This window comes from Rhagoletis zephyria, unplaced genomic scaffold (assembly GCF_001687245.7).
Source record: "Rhagoletis zephyria isolate East Lansing unplaced genomic scaffold, Rhagoletis_zephyria_1.1 Rzeph_scaffold_12855, whole genome shotgun sequence".
NCBI lineage: Eukaryota > Metazoa > Arthropoda > Insecta > Diptera > Tephritidae > Rhagoletis > Rhagoletis zephyria.
The window spans coordinates 116-13,834 of record NW_016169928.1 but is presented as its reverse complement, the minus strand read 5'-3'; the positions used below and the strand labels follow the sequence as shown (position 1 = coordinate 13,834).

At 36.7% G+C, this 13,719-nt stretch overlaps 1 long non-coding RNA gene across 1 annotated transcript; it reads left to right on the top strand.

The window, feature by feature from the left end:
* The first annotated feature begins 4,550 nt into the window (after nt 1-4,550).
* Nucleotides 4,551-5,793, top strand: LOC108377857 (uncharacterized). The gene is made up of 2 exons (XR_001849367.1): nt 4,551-4,626; nt 4,708-5,793. It is a non-coding gene; the product is annotated as an uncharacterized LOC108377857 (long non-coding RNA).
* The last annotated feature ends 7,926 nt before the right edge of the window (nt 5,794-13,719 follow it).

Here is a 13,719-nt window from a genome sequence, read left to right as displayed (position 1 = left end):
AAATTTCAAATATTTTAAACAGATTTTGAGTAGGAACCTATATCTTTTTTACCATCTGTAAAACTGACGAAGTGGCAACCATCTAAAGAAGGAGAAATCAGCTGACACGGAGCTTATAGCTGAGGTTAGTCAAGAACGTAAACCTACCGGTACCTAACCCGAGTCAGCTGACGCAATCTGTCTTACAAAAGCGCCATGTAAATGAAAACTCAACACCGCAGAATTTTTCTGTAGTTGTAGCCCGTGGCGCAGAAATCTGCGGAATTTAGATTTTTCCATGTCAGCCGATTTCTTCCTTCTTGAGATAGTTGCCACTTCGTCAGGTTTGCAGATGGTAAAAAAGTTATAAGTTCCTATTCAAAATATGTTTTCAAATATTTGAAATGTACTATTGAATAAGATTTTTTTGTTGTAAACTAAGTAGTTTATATTTAGCTACAATCTATTATAGCACGAAAAATTTTAGTTGAATAGGTAGGTTTATGAAAAAACATATGTCGATAGTTTTGAAAATAATATCGAAAACTATCGATGGTCTGACTATCGATAGTTTTGCACCTCTAATGGCTTGGCTGCACTTATCCGCCGATGTGCACACTGCAAGCATCAACACAAAATGAGGTTGTTGTTTTTGTTGCCAATGCGATGCTCGCAAACTTCGCTACAAACGACGAGCATGCTCGCTGAAAATCAAAATTTTTTGATTTTTCGCGAGCATGTTCGTGAACCGCCATATAAACGACGAACAAGCCGAGAATGTGCGCGCACATGTTCGTCGTGTGGAGCCACTGTCTTCTCTGTCGCTTCACTATGTGATGCCACATTGAAAAATTTGGGTTTGTTTTTTATTTATTTATTTTGTCGCTGTTATCCGAAAATATCTTGTTGCTCTCTTTGTCGCGTCACTATGTTATATACCTTATATACCAAAATAGTTTGATAAGGTGATAAACTTTGGCTAAATAGATTTCCATACTAAGTTTGACAGTTCATTTATCAAAATGATAAATTCTTCATTTTCGTTAGCGGCAGCACTCTATGGCTGCATTTCTTTATTCATTCTGAACGTTTGTAATAAACTTTTTTGTTTATTTATTCTTTAGAATGTTCTCGATGATACGTTGACGTGTACTTCAAACGCATTCTGTTTATTCCGGCTGTGAAATGGGGTTATCCGGAATGTATAAAGAAACGCATTCTATATGGTAACACACATGACATTCTAACAACGCCGTTTTCAAGGCGAATTTATATAAGATGATGTTACTAGCTCAGCTGATTTTGTGTATGTGTTTCGCCGCACGGCTTCTGATATCAAATTGAAAAATTTTGTTTGGATTTCTACACACGCTCGTACAGATTTTGACAGTTTATGCCGCCAAAGCAAAAACAAAATACATGTAAATTTTTGTTTTTGTACTCCTGCTATCACCTTATATTAATTCGCCTTGGCCGTTTTATTAAAAATTTAGTGGCGGCCGGAACAGTTGAACGTAGAACAGGGTGTCCAGATTATTTAAAAAAAACGCCAATTCTTTTTTTGTTAATAAAATTCATGAAATCGACTTAACAAACCTTTTATTTTGTAAATCAGATCTTTTTATAATATTGTTTTTAAGACCAAAAACGAATATAATACCTTCAGACATTAATAATAAATAACACAAATCACTTATAAATAGTTATGTACAAAAAATTTTTTTTTTGAAAATACGCATACTTTTTAAAAATATTTGTTTTGACGCATTTTATTAAATTTATTATAACTCTTATTAATTGATTAATCGCACAATCCGCTTTTAAGAGCTCGGCGCTAAAAATTAAATAAAAACCTATAATAAGGCGAGGTAAGCTATACCAAAATTTCATCAAAATCACCTATAGTGTCTGAATGATTTACATATCTGTTGTTGTCATAAATTGAGCTATTCAATCCTGATGTGGGTCGCTGTTTGATATTGGAAACGTTTTGCAGCAGAAACTATTAGCCTTTATATAACACTTTATTCGAACTATTGAATTAAGACTTTCCAACCTCATCCAATTTTGAATCTTAGTCTTTGTTCAATTCATTACGGAAAAAACGCTCTCAACAAAGCATGTGAGTGCGGCAAGGATAATAATACGAATTTACTTATATTTCCAAACATTTTATTGCCTGTTGCTGTTTTCACTCCGTAAGCAATTATCCAAAATTCTTCAGATTCGGATGGAATGGTTAAAAATTCAGTTTCCGCTGATTTTCTTTCCTTCAAAGTCAAATAGTCAATTGGCAGGCCCCTGAAACTCGCCCCCTTGTGATTCACACACTTTTCTGGTCATAAAATCAATGCTTTTTTTTTAAAGTATTTAATTATCTAGGTAATCTTTTCAAAAGTTCTTTNCCCTTGTGATTCACACACTTTTCTGGTCATAAAATCAATGCTTTTTTTTTTAAGTATTTAATTATCTAGGTAATCTTTTCAAAAGTTCTTCGATTAGGGTGATTAAACATTTATGACAGTCTTTTAATATGCTTCTTAAGTCAAGTTTTTCACGCAATTCATTAGCCTCTTCTGTAAAATTCTCGTGGAAAACTAAGTTTTGTATATTTTTATAATTGGAAAACGCCCTAATATCCAAAAAAATCGCCAAATTAGGGCGAAATCCGCTAATCTGGACACTCTGCGTAGAATGAAGAAAAACCTCAACCAGAGTTTACAGCGCAAATTCTGCTTTTATTTCTTGGTAGAGGTCGCCCAACGTCTCTCACCTTTTGTACACTAGATGCCGCCGTGAGAGTATTTCCTTTTTGCTTGGATGAAAATTCCCGGTGAAGAAAAAATAGCAAACTTCCATTCAGTTTTGCAGAAAATCCCGTCGCGTTTGGTCTTGTATGTTGGAAAAATTAAATTAAAACTGGCAAAGATGGAGGTGATGAAAACAAAGAACTCGGTAAAATAAAGTGGAAATCATCGAAAAAAAAACAATTGTTAAAAGTGAAAACAAGTGAGAAAACGGATGAAATTAAAACAGAAAGTGAACTGCAAATTTATAAGTTTGAAGTATCAAAATCCGCACCTATTGAATACTGCCCCGCTGCCTATAGGTACTTAGCTGCTCAGTGGTAGTGGTGTGCTGCACTGAGGAATTTCTGGGACGGAAGAGCGGCGTAATATCTGACGGAGTCGTAACAAAATGTCGGACGGCAGCCCAGTGCGTGCGCGACAAAATTGCTGTCGCCTCTGCTTGGCTCCCGGCAGTGAATGCATATCCATATTGAATAGCTATGCGGCTGACAAGGAACCGTTGGCTACTAAGATACAGAACTGCGTCAGCATCACGGTGAGTACATCGCATTTGGCTGCATATATATATACACGTACACATAAATGAACCGAAAAGTATGTGACCCAATCAATCATTGATCGAGTTGGCTGGGTCGCATCCAGGTGTTTATGTATNATATATATACACGTACACATAAATGAACCGAAAAGTATGTGACCCAATCATTGATCGAGTTGGCTGGGTCGCATCCAGGTGTTTATGTACATTTTTTCCATAAAGGTATATTGACTGGTAAATATAATAACTAATACCATTAAGAAGTCTGCTTAAAGATGTGATATCAATCATAAAATTGCATTGGAATAAGTTTAAAATGATATTGAGGTTAGGATGAGTGGCAATCAACTACAATGATTGCGACTGATTGTGCAAGTTTGCGTCCGTGCTCCCACATGTCATACCACGCCATGCGGAATTGCCAAGTCACCATATTGGTTAATGGCGTTTGTTGGTTAGTTGCTGGCTGATGTGGCGTTGCCAGCCCGTGAGCTCTGAGCAAGCAATCAATGATTCGGTTTGGCCTGCTGCTATACATATATGCGCGCGCTCTCTTCCGCTACCGCTCAGCGCCTCCTCGGTTGTGACATGACTTAGCTGGCATGCTACGGCGTATTATAATGTTATGGCGTTGTGTGGAATCGATTCCATTTCGGATCCGGATTCACAGCACTCACATCGTTATCGCATTCGCGTTGACTCACAAAGACTTGTGGTTGGTTGGTTGCTTAGTTGGCTGTTGTTGACTGTATAACTGAGTGGCTGAATGGTGGTTCACTGTGTGTGGATGTAGTTCTAGCTGTGGCTCCGCGCTGTGTGTGACTTCGAGGCGTATTCGGTCGGCGGCTACGAGCGCTGCTATAGCTATAATGATTGCTGCATTCATCGAGGCAGTCGTCAGCCTGAGTTTTGCCAGATTCGTTGTTTCGACGACTCGTTGCCTGGTGCTGTTGCTAATTGCCCGACGAAAAAAACTTGCCACCATTTTCTCGACGAGAACCGGATGGATGAGCAGCTGGAGCAGCTGTTTATTGAAATAGATTTGCTTTTGTTTCGCAAATTCCTCATCGATTCCACTGTAAATGGCACGCATAGTTGCGTAAACCTTTTTTGGCTTGTGGGAAGGTTCTTAAAATACATAAAATACACAAATAAAGTATGTACTACTTGTTTGCTAAATTGATAAGTGATAACATGTGCTGAAGTGGCTAGCAATGGGTAGNAAAGTATGTACTACTTGTTTGCTAAATTGATAAGTGATAACATGTGCTGAGGTGGCTAGCAATGAGTAGTAGTAAGGTAAGTATATTTATGTTTTTTTGACAAAAATAATTTTTTTTTGCTAAAAGGAACAGATTAATTCATGCCCATTTCCCCCAGCACGTACAACGCACATACATATATACATACCTAGAAATATTTAGTCAAGCCGATCAGACGAGGATGCGACCTGCGTTTTACTATAGAAACATTACAACAACAAAGCCGGTAATAGCTACATGCACAACAGTGCACAGTGCAGAACAAGAAAACGCGAGGAACAAAATACAAACAACGAAGGTGTGGGTAAAGTAAAAAGGAAAGAAATATTATTTCCATTAAAACTGCATATGTGCATAAAAGAAAAAAAGAAAATAGAGAAACGAAAACAACTTGGAGAACGCTAATTTGGAAGTCATGGAATATATACACAGATGATTGCTCCTGATAAACACTGAATAACCGTACGTGAAGCTACGGTTCCATCACTAGCTAGCTGGACCGCCACCATTGACAGTCACTAAAAAGGTAGCTGATGGCCGTCTGGCAATGATTACTTCGCTGTCTCTTTCTGGCCAGCGTCCGGCGCGCATGGTAGAAGTGCCTCAAGTATATAATAGTTGCCATTTCCTTTGCAGACGTACTGTGCTGTGCTGGGAATTGGCGGCACCCATGGTTGTATTGAATGCACGGAAATCGTGGTGGCTTCGTGGTTGTTGGCAATTGCGTTCGTTCCGTAGCTGTTATCGTCGTTGCTGTCTATCGATTTGCTCACCATCTTGGTACTTTACTTTGTGTTTCAAATGAATTCATGCTGATAACCTGTGCAATTTGAGAGTCCATATAAAATAATTAACGTTGGTATGTACTTGCAGCTGTTGTACATACACATAAGTAGCTACTGGCTAAAAGAATCGAGAGCTAGAGCGTTGGGTACAAGTTAAAATCATAAGAGCAACAGCACTACCTAGTGGAGTAACCAAGCAGTTTCACCTTGGGAGTTGCATAACATGTTTGAGCAGCTGCCAACTGCCACGATTTGTAAAGCACGATTAAGTTTGGACTGTTGATGAAATCATTTTTAGGTTATGTGTTCCATAGTCACAAGTTGGTGTTTTTCACTCCATTTTCGTATTGCTCTTTTGGACAGGTAGTTGTTTCATGTCGCAGTATTTTACAAATATATAATACATATCGAACGCAAATTTTGAAGGCGTTTTTATCGAGTATTTGATATTTTGGATTAATACTTTTGCAGTGACAGCCTTCCATCTCCATTGGTTTTTAGTTTTGCACATACAAATGTACATATGTATGTATGTATATGTGTATATGCTGTGTCTTACACAAAAGTTTAATTTACTATTACTGTTTAATTACCAACTATGTATCATTATTACTTTACAGGCAGTAAATGTTTAATTATGGGGGCGCCTGACCTTGGTACGTCCCAAAGTCGCACGAATTATAGCTAACATCTCATTCCATCCCTAGTGTATATAATGGACGCTATGCATAAAAATATACAGCAACTCTGTTGGCAGATTGTGATTATCCAGTCACTAACGCTTCCATCCAGTGAATACGATATTCAATCGCTCTTTCATTGCTTTTTTGTTTGGACATACTGTATCGGTAGCGATTTTGCGACTGGATAGTGCTCTCTAGATAGTGGAGCTCTGTCAAATTCTCAGATTTGCTCAGAATCTCACCCCGGTAATATTTTTTAATTTCCTTGAAATTCTTAAACTATCGTCGAAATTTTTTTTTGGCTTAGCTCGCTAGTCGACCGACTAATTTCAGACCATTTACGGGGTTTGCAGCCGTAATGTTTGATTGGAACCGTTACCACGTCAGCGGTTTCATGAACTCACCCTCTTAACGCTAGTTGTGACGTCGTCATCGTTTTTAGTTGTCTGTTGATTTTTGCTTATTCTGGCTCACTAGTTAGTTGTACTGAAGCGCATGCTCGTATGTGTGTGCATAGAATCGAGCTAGATCGTTGCTTATGTGGTTAACATGTGCTATGGAACTTTGGCAGAATGGCTTGCTGGCATTTGATTCACGTGGTTAATTTTGAATAGAATGGAGAAAACACACATGGCCATGCAAATATAAAAAAATTATCAAGCACTACTGCTAAAGCGAAACTCTTTTACCAGAAATTCGTTCCCCCGGCGGTCGGGTCTACGTAACCGCAAGAACCCAGATTTATATCTGGCCAAGGACTATCACTCTAGCAACACTCCCCGAAAAACTCTTTTTGGAATTTGTATGCTGTTACAACAACAACTAGAAATAATTCTGGGTCGATCTGTTAGCCTACATTCAATTATCGTATATTATATTGTTAACAATTTAAAACACCAAATTCCCCAAAATTATTTTGTTTTTATTGTTTGCCGTAATATAAAACTTATTGCTGAATAAAGTGCTCAAAGCCTGAAAAGCGGTGGACACCTGAAAAGCATTTAATGGACTTGCGCTTCAAATTCAGACATCGCGCCATTAAGGAAATCTTATGTAGATGCTATCCAAAGCGCCTTTGAAATCGACAAGTATATGGTGTGTCGAAATTAACTTCGCCGGTCTTTTCCAATATTTGGAATATCTCGTCTATGATGGATTTGCCAGGTCTAAAGCTACACAGATGAGGTCCAAAACGGGGTTAGATCGCCGAAACAACAGCCCTTGGTTGGGTAAAACCCGAGTCATTCCGGCACGTAGAACCGGCTGCCGTGGGAATGCGAGCGATACTGTACTTTGGTTCGTTGAATAGTGCTCTCTGAGAGCAGGTGTGAGAGTCTAGTGGGGAATACATTGGCTGTCTGTTGTGACTGTAGCTTATCGACGTTCAGCTTTTTTTTTGCTGGGTACTGGCCCGTTGTATCTTGGCTGCAAAAAGAAAGTAGGCCGAGTCGATGTTTGGCCCTCCCTCTGAGTATGCTTACCTATGTCTCAACACTTCCGTCTATCACAATATGATCCATGCTTCCTCGTTTTTCAATGTGGAGACAGTCCAGTAGCTTGATGGCTCCTTTTATTCTTGAGCCCAGTCGGTGAGCCTTAGTCCGTTTTCGGACATTTCGTCGCGGAGGCTAAATTTTTCGACGGTTTTAAAATCGCCAAGCACGAATATGGTATCGTGGCGGGGCCACCGCTTATATGTGTGCTGCAAGCGCTGTGCTCTTTGGTCGGGACGTATGCGCAGATGAGTAATATGTTGAAGAAACAGACTTTGATATGGATTTTGTCTAGACGCTGTTCCATCGGGCTGATCAACAGTACTCGGCGTCTGGAGTTTCTCTCCTAACATAAATTCAACACCAAATTTGCGCTTTACGTGGCAGCTGTTGTAGACATCGCTAGGCCATATGTATTTAACGTGTTTCAACTTAGCGTGACACTTTTCGAAATTGAAATAGTTAACTATAGAATTAATGGTAGTTTTTTTGTTGTGAATTTGTTATTTAAAGAAATAGATAGAAATTATATAACTTTATACTACAAGCTTTTTACTAATAGCTGCCCTTCCCTGTGGTTGGGTTGGCATATGGAAAAAGTGGAGAAACAACAATTTATAAGGCAAACTTAGCACAGTGTGTAGACCACTGGCTTTGGAAGCTGGGGTCATTGGATCGAATCCCAGTGAAGAAGTCTTATGAGCAGATGTGGTGATCTCCTAGATAGCAGCTATAACTTCCATTTATAAATTGTTGTTATTTTTCCATAATAATTTTCCGTTAAAAGCGTCCTCAAGTTCAAAAAAATGGTACATATGTACATAATTTTTTTTTCCCATATTTTTTATGTTTTTTGTTGACCTGTGTAGTTATAACTATTTGGTGTTATTAGTTAAAATTTTATATGCATGTAGTGCAGCGGTGGCCAAAGCCTATGCACGAGTGTATAAGTTTTTTCGAGATTTCTCACCGACAGCCTCACACCGACAGTAAAAAGCTGTGTTTTCGTATTCTCCAGCAAAAAATATCCAGTAACTTGCCAGTAACTTGCCAGTAACCAAATTTCGGAGAGTAAGTCAATATTTACTCNTTTCTTGCAAGTTTTTGCATACGAAAACGACATCCAGTAAAAAAACCAGTAAAATTAGTACTGGATTTACTGGATAGTGCGTACGCGAACAGGGCTAAAAGCTTTATTGCACAGCAAGAACAATTTTTTTTTGCTTTGTTTGCCAGCAGCGTTGCCGAATTGACGATTTCGTCGTCATTTTGAGGTTTTTTAGCTCAACGAGGTTTTGACGATTTGTCCCACCGAAATTACGATTTTTTTATTTTAGTACATATGTATGTATGAACAAAAATTGTTAAAGGAAAACGTAATCCAAAATACAACCGTGCATTTATCTAGTCTTGTTCTACAACCGTGCTTTTAATAATAATAATAGATTGGCGCTTACACATATGTTAGTGTTTGGCCGAGCTTCTCCTCCGATTTGTGGCGTGCGCCTTGAAGTTGTCACACAAAGCGGAGGGACCTACAGTTTTACGCCGACTTCGAACGGCGATTGTATTTTTATGAGAAGCTGTTTTTCATTGCAGAAATACACTCGGAGGTTAGCCATTGCCTGCCGAGGGACGACCGCAGTTAAGAAAAAACCTTTTTTCTATATTTTTTGCGATGTTGCTTTGACCAGGGCTTGAACCCAGGCGTTGCGGAGTGGAAGCGCGCACTGCTTACCACTACACCACAGCGGCCGACCGTGCTTTTAGGTATATTTAATTTTCACTGCTGACACTCATTTGAAAGAGAAAGCAAAATAGGGCAGAGAATTTTTCAATTAAGATAATCTATCAGTTAACAAATGCTCCCGTTACACTTTGAAACTAGATGAAAATCTTTAAAGAAACCTCAAACAAGTGGAATTAGAAGCAGTTTTTATTCATAAGGCCCAATGTGATACAAAAAAGTCGATTTCATTTTTAAGTACAGGTCACAATAGAAAAGATAAGCAACTAGTTCCTTTTAAGTGTGAAATTAAATACGTATACCTTTAAGATAACTTATGGATTGTTTGAGTGCGTTCACTTTTAAATGTTTTTTTTTTAATTTTTTAAAATGACATCTTTCAAAAAGATTATAAAATATGTGTTATTTTCAATACGAATTATTTTTATTAATATTAAAAAAAATATTAAATTATTTCATATTTTTACTTTAAAAACATATGAAATATGTTTAAGCTCATTTTCTACACAAATTTAAGGTTTTAGAAAGACAGAATTTGTACTTTTTTTCAAAGTAGCCTCATAGGCGAACTTTAGTATTAAAGGAATAATAAAAAGGTTAGTATTCTAGGGTTAAGCAAAGCAAACTGCGCGACCATTCTTAACCTTTGTGTTACGTTTGCAGATTTTTTTTGGGTGTATCGATGAGCTTCTGTGCTTTCAACACATGCTCAAAATGTGATTGTGTAAGTGTGGCCGACACTGATGTACCCAGTAGAAATCGGTTGTATGCATTCTTGAAGGATGCTTGCTATATGAGTGAATTAGTGTTAACAATTCATGCGTAGTCATAAATTTCCACGAATAAATTCAAATTCTAGCGAATTGCAAGCGAATGTACACTTCTTGATAAATTTGAAGTGGAATTTTTGTAATATTTTCAGTCTTGTACAAAAATTTTAGTGAAGGGACGTGTTGTGCGATACTATTTTCAGCACAAACGGGCTTTTACAATATATGCATTTGCATATGAAAGTGCTACTTTTTTGTATGTTCCCGTATATTAAAATATATCAGAGAAGTAGCATTTACATATGGGGGTACATATCTTGTAAGAAGGCTTTAATACTGTTCCATTAATGCATTTTTGTATGTTTGAAACATTAATACAGCCATATGCATACAGCAGTAGTACAAGTGTATGATTAAGGTACGCATACGCTCTGAGAAACCACGCGTGTTAAATGGAAATGAAGGTTCATTTATACTGGCATGTATACACAGCAGCAAGCTCATGCCACCAACAGCGATGTTGTATGCTTAAGATTTCTACTGGGTAGTGAAATCTATCTACATATTCGGCCCTATCATGGTTGTTGACGTCGATAAAATTTTTGAATAAAAAAATAGCCCTCGTAAAAGCTCAGTTTGTCTAGACTTAAGTTAATTTAACTTACCGTAAGAAATCATCAACGATTACTCAACACGTCAACAGCCAGAAGCGGAAAAATTTTATTTTTGTATTTCTTTTTCGGCTCTTTGACAGTTTGCCAGAATAAAAAAAACATGCACGCAAACGTGTTTACGTACATTTATTTTTGACAAATACAGAAACCAAAATCTGGCAAGCCTGATTCTCTCACCGCTCTTAATTTCCGTAAGGCCGTAAAGGCCCGTTTACATACAACTTTGGCGTTGCGTTGGCGTTGGCGTCGCTTCGACAGCTGACTATGAATACATGCATTTATATGAAGGGTCTCCACATAGCCAATGTTGGGCAACGCCAACACAACGCAGAAAGATGGGCAACTCGCAACTTTTCGCGCGCGTCGTTCGTCAGCTGTTCCAAATAATCAAAATTATGTGATTTAATTTTATTTTTTAATCAAATGCGGACAAGAAATATAATAGTTTTTAATGCAATTATTGATATGAAATTTTGATTTATCTGCCGCTAGTATGTTAATTTAGAGACCAAAGTATAATCTGCTAAGCGTTCATTGAAGCAAGCACGGGCGTTACTCGCGCTGCTGTCAAAGCGACGCCAGCGCCAAAGCAACGCTAAAAGTTGTATGTGGACGGCCCTAACTTAAGACCAGGGTTGCCACTTTGGTAAATTGTTACCAAAATTGGTAGAAAAAAGATGGGTTGGTATGAAGGTAATTTTTTTCTCATTTTGGTAGATATTAGTTGAATTATTTTGTTTGAAAAACAAAAACACTTTTCGTTTCCGTTTTATTTTGGTAGTTATCTTTTTATTACAAACATCTTTCCAAAAGTGCAGTCTACTTTATTGCATTAATTTTCGAACGTTTTAATGCGCATTTTTTATATACATACTAGGGCATTCAATGCCGAAGCATTTTAACAACCCCGGGATTTCGGGATTCTAAAATTCTAATCGCGGGATCCCGAAATTTTTGGGGATCTCGACTTCATCACACCTTTTTGCATTTTACAGTATCGCCTTTTTCAAAGCACACAGATTGATTGTCACTACATTTGGTCTTAGGGGGGCATAATGTCCCTTAGTACAAGAGGACTTAATTTGATTTTTAAATATTTTTATTCTAAAATATCTATTTTACTAGTCAAAAACATATACTCATATTTGCAGAAATCCTTTTCCACAAAAGANCTAGTCAAAAACATATACTCATATTTGCAGAAATCCTTTTCCACAAAAGACCAACAAAGTAAAATGAAGAACAACTCTGCCACACTGTAAAAGCTTGTTGTGTTTTCAATTGCTACCAGATTTTTCGTTATTACACAGTTCTTGCAAAAAATATTTGAACAAGTACAGTTACTCAGGCAGGTCCTGAAATTCACGGATCACGGACTGTAATCCCGGGATTTCGGGACATAGAAAAGTGCCCGAGATCCTGGATCCCGGGGTTGAATGCCCTAATACATACATACTTATAATATTCTAAATCTATTCAAAACTTTTTTACGGGAATTCCGAGGAGCTTTTGATTGCCTAAATATAATATTTTAAATGATTATTTAAATGAAAACAAAAAATGGAGTGGTATGTATCTACGCATTTTGAATGTTCGCAAAAAAAATTATCTCAACGCCATTTTTTATCAAAGGCAATTGTTAAATGAAAGAAAAGCACAAAATACTGGCGGCAAAAAAAAATTAAAAGATACCAACGGGAATTTTTAGCTGCACATTGTTGGTTATGCTCCAATACCTTACCTTAAATTGTTCAAAAAATTCAGACTAAAAACATCGAAATTTAGATGAAAATTTGTTGAATTTTTCTAAACGTTGTATTTAGCTTGAATTTTAAGTGTTTGGTTAAAGCGCAAACAATATTCTTATAAAAAAGAAATACCAAAAATTTTTCTTGGAAATAAAGGTGAATATAAAAAAACTCCAAGCGGTATTTTGAGCCACTGTATTTATCTATAATAACTCCAGTTGAAGTTTTTTCAAATGATGAAGTTTCCTTGTTGACTTTAGTTTAATCACTTTCGCTTTTGGTTGAAGGAAACTGAGACGATGCCATTAATATGATCTCAAATGCCATATAATAGTGAAATATAAAGTTCCTTCAACACAATTTGAATTCTTAGTGAAATAACGGAAAAAATAACAAAACTATAGTTTTTATTACAATATCTAAAAAAAAGGTTATTGGCAGATATTTTCGAGAATTGGTAGATTTTTTTCAAGTTGATGGTAGTTATTTTTTTCGTCAGTGGCACCATGCTTAAGACTCTAAAATCAACAGATTCTTAAAGATGGGTTATGCAAGACTTAGACTTAACTTGACTTGACTTACCTAGAAACTTAGACGCGATTACTCAGCGTGTCAACGATTACCTTTTATCTTTGTTTTCATTCTCAGCACTTGTATTTGTACACGTAAAATTGTAAACGTTTAATTTGTTTTTACACCAAAATTTGTGCCAAATCGCCATTAAAATAACTGTATTCACGCGAATCAATTTGTGATTCTTTTTATTTTATTACAGCGCTTTTATCAACTTGCAATGTTGTGTTTCCATACACCATTTATAGCTATAAAACCTTTGCTTTGCAAAGATCCAATAAAAAGTCTAGACATCAACCTCGTCGCTTGGTATCTAGTTATAGATTGCGCCTAAAAATATGCACTACATACGCTACATTGGAAATGGACGGCACGCCATTTCTTTAAATTAAATTAATTGCTGGTATATGTATGTATGTATGTACGTATATACTAAACGTGAGCCCAAAACATTTGCTTGCATAGTCTTCTGTGTTGCAAATATTATTTTCTAATTTTTAGTCCATTTATAAAAGAGTGGTATATTAAAAAGTTTTTTTATTTTATTTTTTGTCTTTATTTGAAAGTTTGTTTTTCAATTGTCAGAGGAACTACATTTATACAAAAAATTATATTTGTGTGATATATTTGTAGGGATTTTATTAAAAAATGAAATGC